We start from the raw sequence: 25,981 nt of genomic DNA, 5'->3' as shown, positions 1-25,981 counted from the left end.
ATGTCATAATTCTGGTTAAAAATACAGTTCAGGAAAAATGATCAAATCCAAATTGGTAACACCTAAATCTGTACAAAAATATAGCTCAGTAAAAAGACAAAACCCAAATTATATAGACTATACTGGACAATAATAACTTGCATTTATATAGAATCTTCAACATCGTGAAACATTCCAAAGGGGTGACTATCAAGCAAAGTTTAACATTGTGCGCAATAGAATCATAGAAAATAGGGGCACGACGAGGCCATTCAGCCCTTCGAGCCTACTCTGTCATTCATGATTATAATGGCTGATCATCCAACTCAATAGCCTGATCCCGCCTTCTCCCCATATCCTTCGATCCCCTTCACCCCAAGTACTCAATCTAACTGCTTCTTGAAAGCACATAATATTTTGGCTTAAGCTACTTCCTGTGGTAATGAATTCCACAGACCATCCACTCTCTGGGTGAAGAATGTTTTCCTCGGCCGGGATTCTCCCCTACCCGGTGGGGCGGGGGGTCCCGGAGGGATGGAGTGGCGGGAACCACTCCGGAGTCGGGCCGCCCCAAAGGTGCGGATTTCCCCGCACCTTTGGGGGCCAAGCCCTTACCTTGAGGGGCTAGCCCCTCGCCGGAGTGGTTGGCGCACCGCCGACTGGCAGGAAAGGCATTTGGCGCCACGCCAGCCGCGGCCGAAAGGACTTCGCCGGCCGGCGGAAGTCCGCGCATGCGTGGGAGCGTCAGCGGCTGCTGACGTCATCCCCGCGCATGCACAGGGGGGCTGTCTCTTACGCATCGGCCATGGTGAAGGCCGAGGTGGAGGGAAAAGAGTGCCCCCATGGCACAGGCCCGCCCGCGGATCGGTGGGACCCGATCGCAGGCCAGGCCACCGTGGGGCACCCCCCGGGGCCAGATCGCCCCGCGCCCCCCCCCCCCCCCCCCCCAGGACCCCTCCCGCGCCGCCTCGACCCGCTGGTAAGAGAGGTGGTTTGATTCTCGTCGCTGGGACTGGCATGACAGCAGCGGGACTTCAGCCCATCGTGACCGGAGAATCGCCGGGGGGGGGGGCACACTGACCGGCGCAGCGCGATTCACGCCCCCGCCGAATATCCGGTGCCGGAGAATACGACAACTGGCGGGGGCGTGATTCAAGCCAGCCCCCGACGATTCTCCAACCCGGCGAGGGGTCGGAGAATCCCGCCCCTCATCTCTATCCTAAATGGTCTGCCCCATATCCTCAGACTGTGACACGTGGTTCTGGATAGCCCCACCATTGGGGACATCCTTGTTATATCTACCCTAACTAGTCCTGTTAGAATTTTATAGGTTTCTATGAGATTACCCTCATTCTTCTGGACTCCAATGAATACAATCCTAACCGACTCAAACTCTCCTCATACATCCGTCCTGCCATCCCAGGAATCAACCTGGTAAACCTCAGCTACACTCCCTCTTGAGCAAGAACATCCTTCCTCAAATAGGGAGATCAAACTGCACACAATATTCCAGGTGTGGCCTCACCAAGGCCCTGTATAATTGCAGCAAGACATCTCTGCTCCTGTTCTCGAATTCTCTCGCTAGTAAGGCCAGCATACCATTTTCCTTCTTCACCGCCTGTTGTACCTGCATGTTTATCTTCAGTGACTGGCTTAAGAGGACACCCAGGTCTCATTTTCCCCTCTCCTAATTTATGGCCATTCAGATAATATAATATAATATAATATAATGATCGCTATTGTCACAAGTAGACTTACATTAACACTGCAATGAAGTTACTTTGAAAAGCCCATAGTCGCCACATTCCGGCGCCTGTTCGGGTACACAGAGGGAGAATTCAGAATGTCCAATTCACCTAACAACGGGCGTCATTCTCCGACCCCCCGCCGGGTCGGAGAATAGCCGTTGGCCGCCGTGAATCCCGCCCCTGCCCCCGCCGAAGTCTCCGGTACCGGAGATTGGGCAGGGGCGGGAATCGGGCCGCGCCGGTTGGCGGGACCCCCCGCTCAATTCTCCGGCCCGGATGGGCCGAAGTCACACCCAGAAATTGCCTGTCCCGCCGGCGTAAATCAAACCTGGTATTTACCGGCGGGATCAGTCAGCGTGGGCGGGCTCCGGGGTCCTGGGGGGGGGCGCGGGGCGATCTGACCCCGGGGGGTGCCCCCACGGCGGCCTGGCCCGCGATCGGGGCCCACTGATCCGCGGGTGGGCCTGTGCCGTGGGGGCACTCTTTCCCTTCCGCCTCCGCCACGGCCTCCACCATGGCGGAGGCGGAAGAGACTCTCCCCACTGCGCATGCGCGGGAAACTTTCAGCAGCCGCTGATGCTCCTGCGCATGCGCCGGGAAACTGACAGCGGCCGCTGACGCTCCCGCGCATGCGCCGCATTTCCGCGCCAGCTGGCGGGGCAACAAACGCCATTTCCGCCAACTGGCGGGGCGGAAATCCCTCCGGCGTCGACCTAGCCCCTCAATGTTGGGGCTAGGCCGCCAAAGATGCGGAGCATTCTGCACCTTTGGGCCGGCGCAATGCCCGTCTGATTGGCGCCGTTTTTGGCGCCAGTCGGCGGACATCGCGCCGTTGGGGGAGAATTTCGCCCAACATGTCTTTCAGGACTTGTGGGAGGAAACCCACGCAGGCATGGGGAGATTGTGCAGTCTCCTCACAGACAGTGACCAAGCTGGGAATCGAACCTGGGACCCTGGAGCTGTGACGCAACAGTACTAACCACTGTGCTGCCATGCTGCCCAAATTAGTCTGCCTTCCTGTTTTGGGTACCACCTTCCCACCCATCTTGGTGTCATCTGCAAATTTGGAAGTATAACATTTTGTTCCCTCATCTGAATTATTAATGTATATATAGTGAATAGCTGGGGTCCCAGCACTGATCTCTGCAGTATCCCACTAGTCACTGCCTCGCATTTGAAAAAAGACCCCTGAATTCCGGCTTTGTTGCCTGTCTGCCAACTAATTTTCTATCCATCTCAATACAGTACCCATAATCCCATGTGCTTTAAATTTTACACACTAATCTCTTCTGTGGAACTTTGACGAAAGTCTTTGCCCATAAGGAGATGCATTAGCTAAAACATTAATCACCCTCTCGTGTCCCAGTGCTGCTATTTAATGTGTCAGCAGCAATTCCTGTGCTTTCATGTTATAAACTGGATACATTCTTGTGTAAAGAATCATCTGTTGTGATTTTGGAGCTGTCACGCATTTCTTTTCAATCTGACTCACCAGTAGATGCTGCGGATATACACATGGAAGATAACTAAACAGTGCGGGGCTGATGTTGTCAGTGGGCGACACAGTGGTGCAGTGGTTAGCGCTGCTGCCTCACGGCACCAAGGACCCGGGTTCAACCCCGGCCCTGGGTCACTGCCCGTGTGACGTTTGCCCATTCTTCCCGTGTCTGCATGGGTCTCACCCACAGAACCCAAATCTGCGCAGGGTAGGTGGATTAACCACACTAAAATTGTCCCTTAATTGGAAAAACAAAAAAAAGAGGGTGGTGCTCCCTACATCTTGTAACTCTTACTTCACTATCTGTTCTTACCAGATCTTCAGCATCTAAATACAGACAGCAACAATGATTAATTGTTATTGCTCACAGCTTTGTTGTCATAGTGTTTGCTTGGGAAGAACAGTAGAATTTTAAAAATAGTCGGCATCTATAATCACAAGTGGGCTATATTTGATTAATCCAATACTTGTTTATTATATCTTAAAAGAGCAATGATTCTGCAAACTGATATTAGGATACATTCTCAGCCTCTCAATTGCATTGTTGACGAGAAAAGAATGTCAGCTGAGTTGCAGCCCTTTGGTAGAAAAACCTTCTTCACGTGGCTACAGAAAATCAAATTACTCCATCAAAATTAAATTACAGACCCACTCAGAAAGGATAATCTACTACAGACACCTCACGGGAAGAATTAATACCTTAACGTTTGCACCAATAATTAACTCATCCCATAAGAAGTCAATTATTTACAAAGCTCACAGCGCTTTCTTCCTGCTCAGGCAGAATGTTAGAATGGGTTCAAAATCCCACAGAGGGTTACACTAATTCAAAATATTGTACAACGGAAAGTACCTCACGTTCCATCATATCCATTCTGCTTGATACGTCAATAGTGATTAAGCCAAGCATAAAATATCACAGTGTGTTTTTACTTCTGAAGAGGATTTTATTTTTACCTCCCAGAGTCACTGCGATTGTGATCTGCAAACAAAGAACCTGAACTAGCAGCATCTCGTGTGCATGCTAAATTAGCACATAAGTATAAACAACTAAACGGAATATATTTTCAGTTGACAGTGGAGGACATCGGTAAGCATTGCAGTTTTATTTTCGATATCATGTTTACTGTGGCTTTTGCGGATGAATGAAAACCAAATAACATACAAGAGCTCCGCCAAATTCCAAAACCGGGCCATTATACGGGTGTTAAATATGTTTGAGGTGTCCTTCCCATGACCCAAGAGTGCTGTATGAACAGCTCACAGCTGTTAGGTCCTTGTTGTGAAAGGGGAATGTTGTTATTTTTCTGTGTCTTAGCAACTGATTATTTCCGCATTTCTTTGGTCTGGTTCCACAAAGGAAGCCAATAAAGTTTGTTCGATCTTTCCTGATTGTGACTTAAAGCTGCAGTGTGTCTCGCTTCTTCTTTGGTGATCACGCGCTAACGAGTGTATCGCCCACCTAAGAAACTCCGTGTTACTGGTCATGGGTTCTGTGGGTCGTGCGTGGCTGATGAGTCCGACCTTAGAGCCGTATCTTCGACCGTACACTTGGCTGGTGCTCCTGGAGGTGGAATCAGTCCTTGGACTGTAGAGCACCGATATTCCTTTCTCAGGCTCGATTCCAGCCTCCTTTTGCCATCAGGCATCCTTGAATGATTAATTGGGAGGATGCTCCAAGTCTGTCTCTTCTGAGCAAAGGTTTCCCAGGGACTGACTTCTAGGTTGCATTTCTTGAGGTCAGCCTTCAGAGTGTCTTTGAAGCATATCTTTGTCCTCTTGTTAGGGGGTCCCTGGGGGTCTCCCAATTAAGGGGGTGCCTGGGGGTCTACCAATTAAGGGGGTCCCTGGAGTTGCCTCCCTATTACTTCGAAACAAACATAGAAAATAGAAGCAGAAGGAGGCCATTTGACCTTTTGAGCCTGCTCCGCCATTCATCATGACTAATCATCAAGTTCAAAATCCTGATCCTACCTTCTCCCCATATCCCTTGATCCCTTTCGCCCAAAGAGCCACATCTAATTTCTTCTTGAAATTACACAATGTTTTCGCCTCAATTATATTTTGCAGTAGTGAATTCCACAGATTCACCACTCTCTGGGTGAAGAAATTTCTCCTCCCCTCAGTCGTAAAACCCCGATCCCCAAAGTATGCCCGTAGCTCTGGACTCCGCCACCATCGGGAACATTCTTTCTGAATCTTCCCGGCCTAATCCTGTTCGAATTTTATAAATTTCTATGATATCCCCCTCACTCTGCTAATCATCAATGAGTATAATCCTAACCGACTTAGTCTCTTCTCATATGATGGTCCTGTCATCCCAGGAATCAGTCTGGTAAACCTCCACTACACTCCCTCCATAGCAAGAACATCCTTCCTCAGTAAAGGACACCAAAACTGCACACAATACACCAGGTATGGTTTCACCAAAGCCCTATACAATTGTAGTAACATATCACTTTTCCTATACTCAAACCCTCTCGCTATGAAGGCCAACATACCATTTACCTTCTCTACTGCCTGCTGTACCTGCGCATTTACTTTCAGCATCTGATGCACAAAGACACCAAGACCTTGCTGTGTATCCACCTCTCTCAATTTGCACCCATTCAAATATTAATCTGCTTTCCTAACTTTGCTACCAAAGTGGATAACCTCACATTCACCCATGATATACTGGATCTGTCATGCATGTGCCACTTACTCAGCCTGTCCAAATCTCACTGAAGCATCGCTGCATCCTCCTCATAGTTCACCCTCCTACCCAACATTGTATGATCTGCACATTTGGAAATACTACATTTAGTTCCCGCGTCCAAATCATTAATATATACTGTGAACAGTTGAGGTCCAAGCACAGATCTCTGCAGTACCCTACCAGTCACTGTCTGCCAATCAGAAAAATATCCATTTATTCCAATCTTTTGCTTCCTGTCTACTAACCAGCTTTTCATCCATCTCACGGCACTACCCATAATCCCATGCACTTTAACTTTACATAGAAATCTGCTATGTGAGACCTTGTCTGAAAGAAGAAATAAACCACATCCACCGGTTCTCCCTGGTTACCTGCTAGTTACATCTTCAAAGATTTCCAGTGGATTTGTCAAACATGTTACCTTTCGTAAATCCATGCTGACTTTGTCTGATTACACCACTGCTTTCCAAATAATAATATGACAAATGATAATGGACTCTAGCAACTTACCTACTATCGACGCTCACTAGTTTATGGTTGCTTGATTTCTCTCCACCGCCCTTTTTGAATAGTGATGTTACATTCGCTACCCTCCAATCTGTAAGAACCATTCTAGAGTCCAAAGAATTTTGGAAAATGATCGCCAATGTATCTACTACTTCTAGGGCTACCTCCCAGATACTCTGGGATGAAGATTATCAAGCCCTGGAGATTTATTTGCCTTCAATCTCATTAGTTTCCCCAAAACTATTTCTCTACCAATGCTAATTTCCTTAAGCTCCTCACTAAAACTTGTGCTTCTCAGAACTTCCGGTATATTATTTAATTCATCCTTTGTGAAGGCAGAAGCAAAGTACGAATTTAGTTCCTCGGCCATTTCTTTGTTCCCAGCTATGAATTCCTCCATTTCATAGAACATGGAACATAGAACATTACAGCGCATAGAACATAGAACACACAACATACAACATTACAGCCCTCGATGTTGGGCCGACCTGTGAAACCACTCTAAAGCCCATTTACACTATTTCCTTATCGTCCATATGTCTATCCAATGACCATTTGAATACCCTTAGTGTTGGCGAGTCCACCACTGTTGCAGGCAGTGCATTCCACACCCTTACTACTCTCTGTGTAAAGAACCTACCTCTGACATCTGTCCTCTATCTATCTCCCCTCAATTTAAAGCTATGTCCCCTCGTGCTAGACATCACCATCCGAGGAAAAAGGCTCTCACTGTCCACCCTATCCAATCCTCTGATCATCTTGTATGCCTCAATTAAGTCACCTCTTAACCCTCTTCTCTCTAACGAAAACAGCCTCACGTCCCTCAGCCTTTCCTCATAGGATCTTCCCTCCATACCAGGCAACATTCTTGTAAATCTCCTCTGCACCCTTTCCAATGCTTCCACATCCTTCCTATAATGCGGTGACCAGAATTGCACGCAATACTCTAAATGCGGCCGCACCAGAGTTTTGTGCAGCTGCAGCATGACCTCATGGCTCCGAAACTCAATCTCTCTACCAATAAAAGCAAACACACCGTACGCCTTCTTAACAACCCTCTCAACCTGAGTGGCAACTTTCAGGGATCTATGTACATGGACACCGAGATCTCTCTGCTCATCCACACTGCCAAGAATCTTACCATTAGCCCAGTATTCTGTCTTCCTGTTATTCCTTCCTAAATGAATCACCTCACACTTGTCTGCATTAAACTCCATTTGCCACCTCTCAGCCCAGCGCTGCAGCTTTTCTATGTCCCTCTGTAACTTGTAACATCCTTCCGCACTGTCCAGAACTCCACCGACTTTAGTGTCATCTGCAAATTTACTCACCCATCCTTCTACGCCCTCCTCCAGGTCATTTACAAAAATGACAAACAGCTGTGGCCCCAAAACAGATCCTTGTGGTACACCACTAGTAACTGGACTCCAGTCTGAACACTTCCCATCAACCACCACCCTTTGTCTTCTTCCAGCTAGCCAATTTCTGATCCAAACTGCTAAATCTCCCTGAATCCCATGCTTCCGTATTTTCTGCAGTAGCCTACCGTGGGGAACCTTATCAAATGCTTTACTGAAATCCATATACACCACATCAACTGCTTTACCCTCATCCACCTGTTCTCAAAGAACTCAATAAGGTTTGTGAGGCACGACCTACCCTTCACAAAACCGTGTTGACTATGTCTAATCAAATTATTCCTTTCCAGATGATTATACACCCTATCTCTTATAAACCTTTCCAAGATTTTGCCCACAACAGAAGTAAGGCTCACTGGTCTATAGTTACCGGGGTTGCCTCTACTCCCCTTCTTGAACAAGGGGACAATATTTGCTATCCTCCAGTCTTCTGGCACTATTCCTGTCGACAAAGATGACTTAAAGATCAAAGCCAAAGGCTCAGCAATCTCCTCCCTAGCTTCCCAAAGACCCTTGGATAAATTCCATCCGGCCCAGGGGACTTATCTATTTTCACCCTTTCCAGAATTGTTAACACCTCCTCCTTATGAACCTCAAGCCCTTCTAGTCTAGTAGCCTGAATCTCAGTATTCTCCTCAACAACATTGTCTATTTGCTGTGTGAATACTGATGAAAAATATTCATTTAGCACCTCTCCTATCTCCTCCGACTCCAAGCACAACTTCCCACTACTGTCCTTGACTGGCCCTACTCTTACCCTAGTCATTCGTTTATTCCTGACATATCTATAGAAAGCTTTAGGGGTATCCTTGATCCTACCTGCCACAGACTTCTCATGTCCCCTCCTGGCTCTTCTTAGCTCTCTCTTTAGGTCCTTCCTAGCTAACTTGTAACTCTCGAGCGCCCTTACTGAACCTTCATGTCTCATCTTTACATAAGCCTCCTTCTTCCTCTTGACAAGTGTTTCGACTGCCTTAGTAAACCACGGTTCCCTCGCTCGACCACTTCCTCCCTGCCTGACAGGCACATACTTATCAAAGACACGCAGTAGCTGTTCCTTGAACAAGCTCCACATTTCCATTGTGCCCATCCCCTGCAGTTTTCCTCTCCATCCGATGCATCCTAAGTCTTGCCTTATCGCATCATAATTGCCTTTCCCCCAGATATAACTCTTGCCCTGTTCGATTCCAGCTTGGGTCACTGTCTGTGCGGAGTCTGCACATCCTCCCCGTGTGTGCGTGGGTTTCCTCCGGGTGCGCCGGTTTCCTCCCACAGTCCAAAGGTGTGCAGGTTAGGTGGATTGGCCATGATAAATTGCTCATAGTGTCCAAAATTGCCCTTAGTGTTGGGTGGGGTTATGGGGATAGGGTGGAGGTGTTGACCTTGGGTAGGGTGCTCTTTCCAAGAGCCGGTGCAGACTTGATGGGCTGAATGGCCTCCTTCTGCACTGTAAATTCTATGATCTATGATAAACGTAATCGAATTGTGGTCACTATCACCAGAAGTGCTCACCTACCTCCAAATCTAATACCTGTCCTGGTTCATTACCCAGTACCAAATCCAATACAGCCTCGCCTCTCGTTGGCCTATCTACATACTGTGTCAGGAAACCCTCCTGCACACATTGGATAAAAACGGACCCATCTAAAGTACTCGAACTATAGCGTTTCCAGTCAATATTTGGAAAGATAAAGTCCCCTATAACAACTACCCTGTTGCTTTCGCTCCTATCCAGAGTCATCTTTGCAATCCTTTCCTCTACATCTCTGGAACTTTTCGGAGGCCTATAGAAAACCCCTAACAGGGTGACCTCTCCTTTCCTGTTTCTAGCCTCAGCCCATATACTACCTCAATTGACGAGTCCTCATCAAACGTCCTTTCTGCCACCGTAATACTGTCCTTGACTAACAATGCCACGCTCACCCTCTTTTACCACCTTCCCTGGGCTTACTGGAATACCTAAACCCCGGCACCTGCAACAACCATTCCTGTCCCTGCTCTATCCATGTCTCCGAAATGGCCACAATATCGAAGTCCCAGGTACCAAACCATGCCGCAAGTTCACCCACCTTATTCACACACCTTATTCTGGCATTGAAGAAGACACACTTTAAACCACATTCCTGCCTGCCGGTATACTCCTGCAACTTTAAAACCTTACTCATGACCTCACTACTCTCAACCTCCTGTATACTGGAGCTACAATTCAGGTTCCCAAGCCCGTGCTGAACTAGTTTAAACCCTCTCGAAGAGCATTAGCAAATTTCCCCCCCAGGATATTGGTACCCCTCTGGTCCAGGTGTAGACCCTGCCGTTTGTAGAGGTCCCACCAACCCCAGAATGAGCCCCAGTTATCCAGAAATCTGAAACCCTCCCTCCTGCACCATCCCTGTAGCCACGCGTTCAACTCCTCTCTTTCCCTATTCCTCATCTCGCTATCACGTGGCACGGGTAACAACCCAGAGATAATAACTCTGTTTGTCCTAGATCTAAGTTTCCACCCTAGCTCCCTGAATTCCTGCCTTACATCCCTATCACTTTTCCTACCTATGTCATTGGTACCTATGTGGACCACGACTTGGGGCTGTTCCCCCCCCCCTTTAAGGATCCCAAAAACACGATCCGAGACATCACGCACCCTGGCAGCTGGGAGGCAACACACCAACCGCGAGTCTCTCTCGTTCCCACAGAATCTCCTATCTATCCCCCTAACTATGGAGTCTCCAATGACTAATGCTCTATTCCTCTCCGCCCTTCCCTTCTGAGCAACAGGGACAGACTCTGTGCCAGAGACCTGCACCCCATGGCTTACCCCTGGTAAGTCGTCCCTCCCAACAGTATCCAAAGCGGTATACTTGTTACTAAGGGGAACAACCACAGGGGATCCCTGTACTGACTGCTTCCCCCCCAGCCCCTCTCACCGTCACCCATCTATCTTTATTCTTCTGAGTAACTACATCCCTGAAGCTTCTGTCTATGACCACCTCTGCCTCCCGAATGATCCGAAGTTCATCCAGCTCCAACTCCCTAACACGGTTTCTGAGGAGCTGGAGATGGGTGCACTTCCCACAGATGAAATCAGCAGGGATACTGTCGGCGTCCCTCACCTCAAACATTCTGCAGGAGGAACATTGCACTACCTTCCCTGCCATCCCCCTAGATAAAAAAAGAAAAAGAAAGAAAGAGCTTACCTGTTATTCACTCCCCTTCTCAGCAAGCACTCACTCAGCAACCTCTGCACCCTGCACGATAACACCTGAGGGAATATAAAAGAAAAACTACTTACCAGTCACCAGCCAATCCCTTACCTGCAAGCTGTGGCATCATGGTTCAACTTCTTCCTGACCTCGAGCCTTCCTCTTGATCTTTACAGCGGTTGGATTTTTTTGGTTAGAGGAGGGGATCGGGAGGGAAACACTGAAGAAGTGTTTCGGGTTTAAGTGTCACTTGCCAACAGCTCCTCCACAAACTACCTTCAAATTAGGGTGACCACGACGGAGGTATGCAAATTTCCCTTGCAATCAGCAGCTCCGCTCTACTGCCCTCTGCTGGATGCTTGTCTTCACTCGAACAGCTAGGGTCTTTAGCTCAGGTACACCTTCAAGTTAGGGTGACCACGACGGAGGTATGCAAATTTCCCTTGCAACACCAATCAGCAGCTCCGCTCTACTGCCCTCTGCTGGATGCTTGTCTTCACTCGAAGAGCTAGGGTCTTTAGCTCAGGTACACCTTCAAGTTAGGGTGACCACGACGGATGTATGCAAATTTTCCTTGCAACACCAATCAGCAGCTCCGCTCTACTGCCCTCTGCTGGATGCTTGTCTTCACTCGAAGAGCTAGGGTCTTTAGCTCAGGTACACCTTCAAGTTAGGGTGACCACGACGGAGGTATGCAAATTTCCCTTGCAACACCAATCAGCAGCTCCGCTCTACTGCCCTCTGACTGCAAGGGGTCGACATTAGTTTTTATCAATCATTTTCTCTTTACATACCTACGGAATCTTTTACAGTCAGCTTTTATGTTCCCGGCTAGCTTGCTTTCATATTGTATTTCCCCCTCTTAATCAATCCCTTTGTCTGCCTTTGCTGAATTTTAAACTGTTCCCAATCTTCTGGTTTAATGCTTTTTCCTGCTAGCTCGTATGCCTCTTGCTTGAATCTAATACTATCTCTAATTTCCCTTGGTAGTTATGGTTTGGCCACAGTTCCCTTCCTGCTCTTGCGCCAGATCGGAATAAACAACATTTGGAGTTCACCTGAGAAAAATATCAGCCATGATTGAATGGCGGAGCAGACTCGATGGGCCGAGTGGCCTAATTCTGCTCCTATGTCTGATGGTCTTATAGGTTCCCATTCCCCTGCTATATAAGTTTAAACCCTCCCCAACCCAGAACCGGTCCCAATGCCCCAGGAATCTGAAACCCTGCCCCTCACACCATGTCGTCATCACGTATTCATCTGGTATATGCTGCTTTTTTTCTCTGACTAGCACGTGGCACTGGGAGTAATCCTGAGATCACTACCTTTGATGTTCGACTTCTCAATTTTCTTCCTAATTCCCTATATTCTGCTAAGGCGGTTCCCTGGGGGTGGGGGGTCTCCCTAATAATGGGTCTTGGGGCGGTTCTCCCTATTAAGGGGGTCCCTGTGATGTCTTCCTAATAAGGGGGCTTCAGGGTGGGGCCATGGTGGGGGTTCTGGTAGAAGAGGGGTGGTCAGGTTGTGCATTGTGGGGGTAGAGAGTGGCCCTTGGATTACTTTGGGGGTGACATCCTTAAGGAGTTGCCTACCCCCTTGACCCACCATGAGGGCCACTACATCGGGCTTACATTTAATGAGACCTGTTGTGTATCCCGTCCACATGATTCCTGGCCCAGAGGACTGGAGACTTATGGAGGGCTGGAGAATAAGGTGCCGGGCTCGCTAAGTGAATGAAAATGGGTCTTAATGACCTATTTGCATTCAGTTACATCCTCCCACTGGTGTGCGGGCACAAAATCCTGGTCCCGCCACCAGCGAGAGGCTAGAGCATCGTGTTTGAATCGGCACCCACCAATCCCCATTTGTCGATTTCCCGCATCATCGCGGACCCCATTGCCAGTGGCAGGAGGCAGAGAATCCACGCCAGTATTTATATGGATGGTCAATGGTAACTCCCAGGATGTTGCCAGTGGGGGATTCAGCAATGGTAATGCCATTGAATGTCAAAGAGCAATGTTCCAGATGAGGTTGAACCAGAGGTTTGTGCCTCCCTTGCTGTCACATTCAATATTCAGTTTGGAAAGCCATGAACCGCCTCTACTTTTTTTAACCATCTTCTTTATTTGCCCTCCCACATTTAAAGATTAGTGACTATTCAAAAGAAGCTTGACAAGACAACCAATGAAGACTTTGCCGTATGTTTGCAATTTGATTTATAGGGGCTAAGGAACAACATGTTGCTTCTCTTTAATAAAAATATGTTCACAATAATCATAGAATTCATAGAATTTACAGTGCAGAAGGAGGCCATTCAGCCCATTGAGTCTGCACCGGCTCTTGGAAAGAGCACCCTACCCAAGCCCACACCTCCACCCTATCCCCATCATCCAGTAACCCCACCCAACACTAAGGGCAATTTTGGATACTCAGGGCAATTTATCATGGTCAATCCACCTAACCTGCACATCTTTGGACTGTGTGAGGAAACATGAGCACCCGGAGGAAACCCACGCACACGCGGGGAGAACGTGCAGACTCCGCACAGACAGTGACCCAAGCTGGGAATCGAACCTGGGACCCTGGAGCTGTGAAACAAATGTGCTAACCACTGTGCTACCGTGCTGGTAACAAATGATTTCCTTTGAATGAATTTGGGCAGAACCAGGGTAATGTGTATAAATTATGCAAAGAAAGAAATAGATTAGGAAATATGACGAGTGATTTTCCCCCAGGGATCGCATTGGGGCTGCAGCTTTTTGCGATATTTACAAATGACGTATTTCATTTCTATACTTGTTGATGTTACTAAATGAGATGGCACAGTGAATAATATCGATGGAAGTGGAAAGCTGCAAAGGAATCTTGCCATAAGTGGAAAAACTGTGGGAAATAGAGTTCAATGTGAGAAGGCCATTCATTTGGGACCTAGGAAAAATAGAGTAGAGTGAAAAGCAAATGCAAAGGCGAACCTAATGCTGGACTTTAACTCAGAAAGATATGAATAAAAAGGGATGGAAGTAATTGTACAGCAGCACAGAGCTCTGTGTAGCCTCATCAGGACCCAGTACCTCTGGAAAGATACACTGGCCTTGAGGGGCACAGCACAGATTCACCAGAATAATGTTGAGGCTAAGAGGGTTACATTACGAGGATAGGTTGCATAGAATAGGCTGATAGTCTATAGATTAAGGAGAGATGTGCATAAAAATGATTCAAGATTTCTTTTTAATTCTCTCATGGGATGTTTGTGCCACCGGCAAGGTTTGTTGCTCGTCACTAATTGCCCTTGAACTGAATGGCTTGCTGTGCCATTTCAGGGCCAACCACATCGCCATGGACCTGGAGTCACACACACGCCAGACCAGGTAAGGACAGCAGAGTTCCCTCCCTGCAGGATAGGACAACAATCAATTATAGTTTCAAATTTACCATTACTGACATTAATGTCAGCTTCCACCAGCTCCTGCGGTGGGATTTGTCCACTGGGTTAATAGACCAATGCCATTACCACCATGCCACCATCTGATGAGGTGGACTGAGGGAACTAACTTCCACTGATGGAAGAATCCAACCCAGGAGCACATAAGCTTAAAATGACTTCAAATCTTTTTTATATTTTAAAACCAAACACAGAAGACTGCAAAAGATGGCTGCCCGAGAGTCACCTGATACATTCTGTGAATTTCTCAAGAGGGAACAAAAGGAACATTCCAGACTGATTCGGCTAAAACTAGTCTGAATAGGTATTAACAAACTGAATGAGCCATTCAAACACAAAAACACTGGCTGTCTCAAACTATAGATGTGTGAAACCCACAGCACAAAATGTATAAACAACATAACTACCCATCTTATTTTGAAACAGAATTTAAACTTGTAAAAGGTCACCTGTTGAGACAACAATGTTTGCTGTCTGTATTTAAAACCAGCAAAAGGTTACTTTCAGAAGAACAGAGTTCGACCAAAAGCCATCAAATTAACTGCAAGCCATCAAGCAGCTAAGCTCATAAATTGCAATAACTTGAAAATGAGAGATCGTAACAGAGAGAAAACGATTCCTCAACCTGTTCCATCTTCAAGTTCACCTGTGGTCCAAGGTTAAAGGGCATTGAGAGCCAGTACAGACATGGTGGCCTGAATGGCTTCCTTTTGTCCTCTGACAATTCTGTGATTCTGTGAAGTGGTGATGGGACAGGATGATAAAAGGTGGAATTTTACACTCCTTTTTCAGTGTTGGTTCTGGCAAAAAAAACAAAGAGAAACCCCCCATTTCCAGTGTCAGGAAATCGTACAAAATATTGAGCCCCTTTGAAACCTAAATTTCTACCCCCGTGAATCACAGCACGCTTGTGGCGGCCTGTCACTGATCACTCACCCCACGACAACTTAATCTCCGCAATCAGCGGGGCGCTCCATATAAACATCTCCCCAGCAGATATTCCAGATCCAGTTGGGGGGGAGTGCTGCCAGGAAGCCAGTGCCAAGAGTCTCGGCGGTAGGCCGAACCAAACTTCTGGATGGTGTGCAGCAGAGACAGGATGTCCTACACCCACATTCCTGCAGAAGTCCCTCCACCAATGTGACCACCCCCGCCTGGGAAGCAGTAGCAGTCTCATTGAGAGCCATCTAGCTACAGAAGAAGATGGGCAACAGTGCCGCAGGAAGATTAAAGACCAGGATAATTCTGCCTCCTCAAATCACCCTCACACCAATCTCTCACCCAGCCACCTCACGGATTCCCAACACCCATCATGCGGCTCTCTCCGCCAGCACCCCCACTCAAAATGTTGTCACCCAGCCTCTCAGAACGCCACGATATTGGCAGGATGCGTTCGGCTCCCTGAAAGACAGGAATCAGACATATCACTGCGGATGATAGGAGCATCGCTCTGTCCTCAATGTAAGCCATCATCGTTCTCCTGCAGCATACAACCAATGTCTTTAGCGCCCTGCGCATTAATGTAGGAACCGTCACGAGGATCTCCCGGAAGCACCAAATTAATGGGTTGAGGTCAGAGTCCATGGTGGGACAGCTCTTCACTCCCTAGCCCTTAGCCCTAAGCAAATCATGGCCATTGCATGAAGTCCTTCCTTCTACTCCATGTGTTGACCTTCACTGTCCTCCTTGACATCCTCCTTATCCAAGGAGATGTGGCGTTCCTCCATCTCCACCTGGTCCAGCTGCTCTCTCCGTTGCAGTTCCAGGTTGTGCAGAGTGCAGCAGACCACTATGATGGGTGATACCTTCATGGAGCTGAATTGGAGAACTCCCCTGTGCAGTCCAGGCACGGAATCCCATCTTGAACAATCCAATCGCCTGCTTGACCAGCGTGTGCATTGACATATGAGCTTCGTTAATGAGTCTCGGTGGATGTTGGTGGGGTAAGCACTGGTATCTTCAGCCACTTACTGAGTGGGTACCACTTGTCTCTAAGGAGCCATCCCTCCAGCCGCTGCTCTCCCTCAAAGACGGCTGGGATCAGCAAGCGCCCCAAGATGTAACTATCACGGATGCTTCCCAGGAAATGGGCACAAACTTGCGTGATGTGCATCATGTCATCACAGATGAGCTAGACATTGAGGAAGTGGGATACATAGAATCCCGACAGTGCAGAAAGAGGCATTCAGCCCATAGAGTCTACACCAACTCTCTTCAAGAGCATCGCTGCACATCTTTGAACACTAAGGGACAATTTTAGCAAGATCAAGTGACCCAACCCACACATCCTTGGACTTTGCGAGGAAACTGGAGAACCCAGAGGAAACCCTTGCAGACAGTCACCCAAGTCTGGAATTGAATTCGGGACCCCGGCACCGTGAGGCAGCATGCTAACCACTGTGCCGCTGGTCCACCATCCCTTGGGACAAACGCAGTCTTCTCCTGCGCTTCAGGTCTGATATCTGGAGCTATGTTGTCCAACATTGGAAGAACCTATTAAGCTCCACCATCTGTGGTTCTGCTCCTGGAGGAGCAAGGAGCCCAGCCTTCCTGTCATCTGCAGGGCAGCGGCCCTGGCTGCTTGCAATGGAATGTTCATATCACTGCTGCTGCTCCATTGCAATCAGTAGAATTTCCAACTTGACTGGCTCCAGGATTCTCCAGAATCATAAAGTGAAAGGAAGAGAACATTAAAGTAAGTAATGGGGATTCCTCACGGTGCCCCGACACTTTGCCCTCTACGCTTTTGGAACATCCACCTATACACTTCCACCTTAGTGAGCGCCTACCCTTTAAAACAATAGCCATTTGCCCACAGTTGTTCCTCTCAACTCCACTTGGATGAAGTATGTTGAACCCAAAGCGTCTCAGCTGTATCTAACTCCCAACCATTCCCCTGCCCCTCCAACGCAAGTGTTAGGTGACAGGGCAGTTGAATGCTGTATTGGACCAGCATTTTAGCCTCACGGGCGATCTCAGTGATGCCCCCTCCATCATGACTTTGAGTAATAAGAGACTTCACCATAAAGCATTGCATTGGAGTCCACATTGGTGACATCTCTCTAATGCAGACGCTAATATAAGCATTAGAGTGCAATACATGTCGCTAACGCTTCCAAAGGATTAAGATCTTGGCTCCAACCGGTTTGCATAATACAATTAAACTGAATTAAACAATCTGAGGGACAAATTAAAAGGGGCAGCCATTTAATGGCCTTAAACAAAAACAAATCACAAATTGAACATGAAACATCAAACTAAAATGTGGTTAAAAAAGTTGTTAATGCACCGCAGCCCCTGCAGAGCCCAGTGAGCATGGAAGGCATCAATGATGCCCGGGGACACCACATGGGCAGCACGGTAGCATTGTGGATAGCACAATTGCTTCACAGCTCCAGGGTCCCAGGTTCGATTCCTGGCTTGGGTCACTGTCTGTGCGGAGTCTGCACGTTCTCCCCGTGTCTGCGTGGGTTTCCTCCGGGTACTCCGCTTTCCTCCCACAGTCCAAAGACGTGCAGGTTAGATGCATTAGCCATGCTAAATTGCCCTTAGTGTCCAAAAAAAAGGTTAGGAGGGGTTATTGGGCTACGGGGATATGGTGGAGGTGAGGGCTTAAAGTGGGCCGGTGCAGAATGGCCTCCTCTGTACTCTATGTTCTATGTTCTATCTTGGGTCACATATCCAGGGCTGGAGTCTCCATTTCTGCGACTATGTGTTGACGCCAACGGAGAATTTGTGGCTTTTTACGACAGTAAAACCGGAGTTGCACCTGCACCGATTCCCGCTACTGATGAGGGGCTAGCACCAGTGTCGCGTGTAACACCATCGATTCCCATGAAAAACGGTGAGGGATTCGCAGTGTCCTTGATGGACACGCGCAGGGCTGACAAGACGCAGCCGTACATAAACATACACTCCCCACATACACACATATCGAGGTCAAAAACATTGGACAGGTTGTGCTGGAGCGCCCTTACAGCTGATGAGTCAGCTGGGGCCAGAGGGCACCCAGGGTGGTGGCCTGGGAGGGTCACCTATACGACCCAGGACACCAGGTTTAAAGTTTGCTGTCAGCAGCATGCACAGGCCCTGCCGGCTGTGGTAATGGTGTTGCGTAGCCGTCCACCCCGACCCCACAGCCCACCTCCTGGCCACCCACCCCCCACTACTCCTCCCCGCCCTGGCAGAAGCTCCCCGGCCAGCGGCATGGCTGTCAGCAAAGTATGGCGGTGTTGGACACTTTCCATCCGCCCTCTTTCTCTCTCAGCAGCCACCACATCAGGTTTGAAAGCACACGTGGACCGCACCGTCGAGATCTCGGCCCTTCGGAGGCAGAGAATCACAGGTCAGCCCACTAATGATATGCAAATGATGTTCAAAGTACGCACGGCGTGCATGGCATTAATGCCATTTTCGAGGAGACAGAGCATCGTGATTTGGCATCAAACCGGCGTTTGCCGCGATTTTGGCGTCAAAAGCTATTCTCCACCCGATCGCAAGCCCCGATTTCGGCGTCGGCGAACGGAGAATCCCGGCCCCGGCCTACGAGACTAAATCATCTGGGCCAATATGAAATATTTGGGGGGGAAAGATTACAGAAGGTTGACTTTGCTTTTCTGTTAATGAGTTATTCATTTAACTGCATTGATGGAGTCAGCAGTGTCTGTCATTAACAAATCCTCTCATCAAACTCATAATCCTTGGCCTGGAACCATTTTCTCTAATTATAAAAGATTTATGACTAAATTTAACAGCTTTGATTTTAAGTTGATAATTAATACAATTACGAGTATATAAAATATAACATAAGAACAATTCAGTACATCAAAAGGTTATACGAAATGTATCCTGCTTATTGACCTTGCTGTCACATATTCACATTTTCTGCTGTTTCAGCAAGTGAGCTTTCAGAATATGTTCCATTCACTCCCATTGAAGCCCAGCGATTTCTCCTGTGATCAGGTTCAAAACTGAGTCTTTGAAACCCTTTTAAAGTGAAAAGGAAGTTCTAACTGAGTGCATCAATGAAATATTCACGATGATGGAAATGTGAGTTACAGATATAAAGAATGAAAGGTCGAGAAATTTGATTCAGTACCAAGCCCACTTTCAGGCGCTAGACAGACGCCTCACCATTCAATATGGTGGCGAGGAAGCAGGCACTCATTGAGAGCAGAGTACGCCGTCCACCATTTTCTCTCAGGTCACAAACCAGAATTGTTTAAAGCAATGAATAAAATATTTAAATTAAGCTCCCACATTTTTGGTGGGCTCCTTTATTTGATTGCGATATTGCCTCAGCGCCGACATGCCACGCAACAAACTCACACAGCAACTCACCAACAGGTAGCAAGGACCGTTCACCAACGCTCGTTAAAAAATCAGCTATTACCTTCAGTGTTAGTTGGTTTGAGGCTGCTGGTCAATGTCTGGGGTTTTCTTTGGCCCTTTATCGGATTCTGGCAAAACAATTTGGACTGCTGATACGACTTTGTGGGTTTTGCACTGATTTTCACTGCATTAGAAACAGTTTGACTGCATGGATAGTCTGTGCCCATGTTGGTTTGTGAGCTTCACATAGCCAGCCTGGCATCCTCATCAACTGAAAGGGATTACATTCTTTCAATGCCCAGCTGGTTTGCAACTAGGCAGTGCATCAGGTTGCTCTGCAGTATCCTGGCAACAGTCATGAGTCATACATCATGCAACTGCCTGCTCCGGGCCACATTTATTCCAGTCAGATTGTCAGATTACTTGCTGACTACCGGGCATAATGTGTGACTCTTGTCAGGAACATGGGCACAGCTGCTTACAACAGGAGTCATGCTAGCACGATTACTTAAGAGGAAAAGAAATAATAGCCAGGGCCAGGATATTACTGGCCCCTAGACAGTAGGCTGGGAGGTGGCAGGGGGGGGGTGGGGGGGGGGGGGGGGGGGGTTGGGGAGGGTTGTTTGTGATTGCGGGCAGCAGGGTGCTGTTCGAATTGTGAGGAATCACGTTGATCAGCTTCCAGACGCAATCCCACCAATGGGGCGTTTTGCCAGTGGTAGAAGTGGATGTGTGGAGTTACCTGTTCCATGGAGGTGGCAGACCAATTGGCAGTGCACATGGACAATAGTAAATCCTTTGACAAGGGACAGCGGACAGACCGCTAGAGAAGATTAAAGGCTATTTACTTGGGAAAAGAGTAGCCAACCCTTAACAAAACTGCTTGGAAGGTTGAAAATAGAGGATGAGAGTTAAGTGCAGTTTGGGGATTGGTTGTAGGTTGGTAGTGATATCTCACAGGGTTCAGTTCTGGGATTATATCCATTCAGAATTGATATTAACCATTTTGACAGTGTGTAGAAACTTGCAAATTCCAAATAATTAATTATTTAGAGACCAAACAAAGCTGAGAAGAGATATTGATATCATGTGGGAATAAGCTAAAATAAGCGTGAGATAATGCACTTTCAGTAAATGCATGACAATATTATATACTGAATGGGCAGGGACACAGTGTCGAAAAGAATGAAAGAACATAGGAACAGGAGTGGGCTGTGTGGCTCTTTGAGTCTGCTCCACCATTCAATACCATCATGGCTGATTTTCTCACTTCAACTCTATTTTCCTCCTTTACCCCAATAGCTCTTAATTCCCTTTGAATCCAGAAATCCATCAACAGTTTTGGTCTCCTCACTTGAGAAAGAATGTACTGCCACTAGAGGGGGTGCAGAGGAGATTCACTAGGTTGATTCCGGAGTTGAGAGGATTAGCTTATGAAGAGAGACTGAGTAGGCTGGAACGATACTCATTGGAATTCACAAGATTAAGGGGGAATCTTATAGAAACATATAAAATTATGAAGGGAATAGATAAGATAGAAGCGGAGAGATTGTTTCCACTAGTGGTGGGTGAAACTAGAACTAGAGGGCATAGCCTCAAAATAAGGGGGAGCAGATTTAAGACTGAGTTCAGAAAGAACTTCTTCACCCAAAGGGTTGTGAACCTGTGGAATTCCCTGCCCAGTGAAGCAGTTGAGGCTACCTCGTTGAATGTTTTTAAGGCAAAGATAGATAGATAGCGCCAGTATCCAACTCCATCTCAAGCGGGTGGCCATTGACCGGTACTGTCACCTTAATGGGGGCCACACGGGGAGCTGCCACAAATGCAGCTGCAGGCAGTCGTCCTCCGTCTCCACGTCCTCAGGAGTAGTCGCCGCAGGTTCATCCACATGGAAGGTACGGCCTCTGGGCTGGTCCCAGTTACGGCCCCTGGGCTGGTCCCAGTTTCGGTCGGAACGACGGCGCCTCTGGCGCCCCCAGGACCGCCGTCCGTGACGGGGTCGGCGCCTACAAGTCTGACACGGACATGGCTCCTCATCCATTGGCTCTGGAGAAGTCTCCCTTCGGGGAGGAATGTCCGACGGCCACTGGCGTCGGTCCGGACGTTGCCTCGCCCAAGGTACCGCAGGAGTGCGGGGGGGACGTTTTTGAACGGAAGGGGTTGCGCCCCAAGGCATGCACTTCCATTCCCTGTAGCTCCTGTACTCCTCGCTCTGCGCTCTCTCGGGACAATGCTATTTGAATGGACTGTTGAAAAGTCAATGTTGGCTCCGCTAACAACTTTCTCTGGGTGGCCGCATTGTTAATACCGCAAACCAAACGGTCGCGTAATATTTCTGACAAGGTCTCACCATAGTCACAGTACTCCGCAATCCTGCGTAGCCTGGATAGAAAATCGGCAAGGGATTCTCCAGGGGTCCTCTCAGCGGTATTAAACCAGTAACGCTGGACTATCATGGACGGGGTTGGGTTAAAATGTTGCCCCACTATGTTCACAAGTTCATCAAACGTTTTGGTGTCCAGCGCAGCTGGGTGCGTAAGGCTCCTAATCACCCCAAACGTATGCGGGCCGCAGCGGTGAGCAATATGACCACCTGGCACTCGTTTTCGGTGATATTGTTTGCCCGGAAAAAGTAACGCATCCGTTGTGTGTACTGGTTCCAGCTTTCCAGCGCAGCATCAAAAACATCCAAACGTCCGTACAGAGGCATGGTATAATAGAAAACAACTTCCAACCTGTATCCAACAAAAATCCAGGGAGGTGGCTTCAGCAGTGTAGAGAGCTATTCACTTTCACCTTCGTCACCAGTTTTGTAAGGGCCACGAATAATCCAGCACGAGTCTTAAGGATACAAAGTAATAACATTTATTTACTATAACATATATACATAACAGTAGCAGTAACGTCCCTTGCTACATACTTCTTCCTGCTGGTTCCTGAACTGGCCAGCTTTATTTATACTCGGAGTTTACTCGTGGTTTCTCCGCCCCCCTCATTGGGGAAACTCATACTCCCACAGGATTGTGGGATAGTCATTAGTCCCCCAGCCAATGGTAAGTAGGCAGGTTATAATAGATAGATTTTTGAACAGTAAAGGAATTAAGGGTTATGGTGAGCGGGCGGGTAAGTGGAGCTGAGCCCACAAAAAGATCAGCCATGATCTTATTGAATGGCGGAGCAGGCTCGAGGGGCCAGATGGCCCACTCCTGCTCCTAGTTCTTATGTTCTTATTACGTTCAACCTCTGCCTTGAATATACTCGCTGACTCAGCGTGCACAGTTCTCTGGGATAGAGAATTTCAAAGATCCACAACCCTTCCGGAATAAATTCCTCCACATTTCAGTCCTAAATGGTTGACCTCTTGTTCTGAAACCTTCATTCCGAGTTCCAGTCTGCCCAGCAGGGGAAAAATCCACTCAGCGTCTGTGAGAAAAGCGATTTCTGGATGTAGGTTCACGAAATGTTCTCGGCTACACCTCAGATTGATAAGACCATTAAAAAAACGAATGGATTCCTCGGTTTTATTGCGAGAGGTATGTAATATAAAAGCCAAGAGGTAATGATGATACTTTGTAAAACGTTGACGAGACTACAGGGTGAAAAACAGAGTCTTTTTTTTTTGGAACGACATGATGTGTTTCAGGTAATGAGAGGTAAACACAGGGCAAGTAGACTGTGCAGAATGTGTAGTATTGGGGGGTCTAGAATATAGAGCCACAGACCAAGATTAGTTTTTGAATGGAGGGTAGGGGATCTAGAGGCAGATTTTTGTGTGCAATCCACTTTCAGAGTTGATAGTTGAAACAGAACCAATGTGTGGGATTTAATGCTCCCTTGCAGGGGAATTCTGAGGCTTGTAGGCCATTTGCTCAGGTGGGAAGGGGAAGGGTGGGAACTCTGCCACCTCCCCGGATTCCCACAATAAGGGCTGGAGTGGGAAAGCTTGCGGCAAGACTTGAGGCCCTTAAGCAGGTAATTAATGCCCAACTCAGTGCCTCATACTGCTGTGGTAATAACGAGGAACACAGAGGTGGCAAAGGCAGTGAACCAATATTTTGCCTCTGTCTTCATGGTGGAGGAAAGTTTAAAAAATTCAAAAACTGCAGTTAATGCAGAGGAACTTGCTGTAAGCATAGAATTTACAGTGCAGAAGGAGGCCATTCGGCCCATTGAGTCTGCACCAGCTCTTGGAAAGAGCACCCTACCCAAGGTCAACACCTCCACCCTATCCCCATAACCCAGTAACCCCACCCAACAGCAATCTTGGACACTAAGGGCAATTTATCATGGCCAATCCACCTAACCTGCACATCTTTGGACTGTGGGAGGAAACCGGAGCTCCCGGAGGAAACCCACGCACACACGGGGAGGATGTGCAGACTCCGCACAGACAGTGACCCAAGCCGGAATCGAACCTGGGACCCTGGAGCTGTGAAGCAATTGTGCTATCCACAATGCTACCGTGCTGCCCCTATTAATAATTATTAGTAGAAAGAAGCTATTGAATAAACACATAGGATTAAAGGCAGATAAGTCTCCAGCACCTGATGGCCTGCACCTTAGGGTATTAAAGGAGGTGGCAGCAGAGATAGCGGATCCATTGGTTATTTCAAAATTCTGCATTCTGGAAAGGTCCCTGTGGAATGGAAACACACTAATGTGATACCCCTATTCAAAAAGGGAGAGAGGCGAAAGGTAGGAAACTATAGACCAAGTAGCTTGTCCTCTGTGGTGGGAAGTTGCTGGAATCAATTATTAGGGAGGAGATTGTCGTGTTAGGTACACTGGTCTAATACTGGCTGCAACTGGATGCAGCTTAGATCAGAAAGATACTCCAGACCTTGAAGTTAGTTCAATCAGGTTTATTGAACTAATAGCACAATTAGCACAGTTCTCTGTGAGTTCGACTCTCTGCTAACTTAAGTGCGGTTACTCTGTCTGACTGAACCAGACTAGCTCTTAGCCACGTGGTGGAGGTGTGAGATTGTAACAGCACCCTTGACTGACTCTCTAGATGTTCATCAGTGGAAAGAGGTGGAGTGTGAGTGCCTCGTGTCTTTTATAGTCACACCCACCCCTGAGTGTCTTGCCTGCTTATTGGTCATAAGAACATAAGAACTAGGAGCAGGAGTAGGCCATCTGGCCCCTCGAGCCTGCTCCACCATTCAGTGAGATCTTGGCTGATCCCTTAATCCCTTTATTCTTCAAAAAACTATCTATCTTTATCTTAAAAACATTTAATGAAGGAGCCTCAACTGTGCCACTGGGCAAGGAATTCCATAGATTCACAACCCTTTGGGTGAAGAAGTTCCTCCTAAACTCAGTCCTAAATCTACTTCCCCTTATTTTGAGGCTAAGCCCCCTAGTTCTGCTTTCACCCGCCAGTGGAAACAATCTGCCCGCATCTATCCTATCTATTCCCTTCATGTCCTGTTCTCTGTGTCCATTAGCCGCTTGTCTGTATATCATTATGTGTGTGTCTGCACATCATGACAGAGATGACTGAACATTTAGAAAGACAAAGTTCAATCCACCTGAGTCGGCTTGGTTTTATGAAGGGTGGGTCATGCTTGACAAATTTGTTTGAGTTCTTGAGGATTTAACCAGCAAGGTGGATAATGGCGATGTGGTATATCTAGACTTATGAAGGCATTTGATTAGGGGCCACATAAAAGACAGATCCAGAAGGTGAGATCGCAGGGGAATGAGGGTAGAGCATTAGATTGGATTGTGGATTGGCTGACTGACAGAAAGCAGAGGATCAGAATAAATGGGTTCTTCTCTGGCTGGCGAACTGTAACTAGCGGAGTGCCACAGGTGTCAGTCCTCGGACCTCAACTTTTTACATTCTCTATGAATGATCTGCAAGTCGGGACAAAGCGTAACACAGCAAAATTTGTGGATGATACTAAAATAGGTGGGAAAGCAAGCAGTGAAAAGGAGATAAAAAGTTTACAGATGAATATCGATAGGCTAGGAGAATGGGCCAAAATTTGGCAGATGGAATTTAATGTGGATAAGTGTGAAGTTATTAATTATGGCCAAAAAAATAGAAAGGCAAATTATTATCTGATTGGAAAGCAGATTCAAGATGGGTCTGGGCAGAGGGATCTAGGGGTCTTCATGAATCAAAGAAAGTCGGTATGCAGGTACAGCATGTAAT

The 25,981-nt window shown here is 47.6% G+C and overlaps 1 long non-coding RNA gene across 1 annotated transcript in view; it reads right to left on the bottom strand.

The window, feature by feature from the left end:
* Positions 1-20,054, bottom strand: part of LOC140384676 (uncharacterized) — a 59,838-nt gene extending 39,784 nt beyond the window's left edge. Inside the window, exon 1 of the long non-coding RNA XR_011933123.1 lies at positions 19,880-20,054. This is a non-coding gene — a long non-coding RNA (uncharacterized lncRNA). The remainder of the gene's footprint in view (positions 1-19,879) is intronic.
* Positions 20,055-25,981: the final 5,927 nt, after the last annotated feature.

The sequence above is a fragment of the Scyliorhinus torazame genome, chromosome 10 (assembly GCF_047496885.1).
Source record: "Scyliorhinus torazame isolate Kashiwa2021f chromosome 10, sScyTor2.1, whole genome shotgun sequence".
NCBI lineage: Eukaryota > Metazoa > Chordata > Chondrichthyes > Carcharhiniformes > Scyliorhinidae > Scyliorhinus > Scyliorhinus torazame.
The sequence above is the reverse complement of the archived record's forward strand: the minus strand, read 5'-3'. Positions and strand labels throughout refer to the sequence as shown.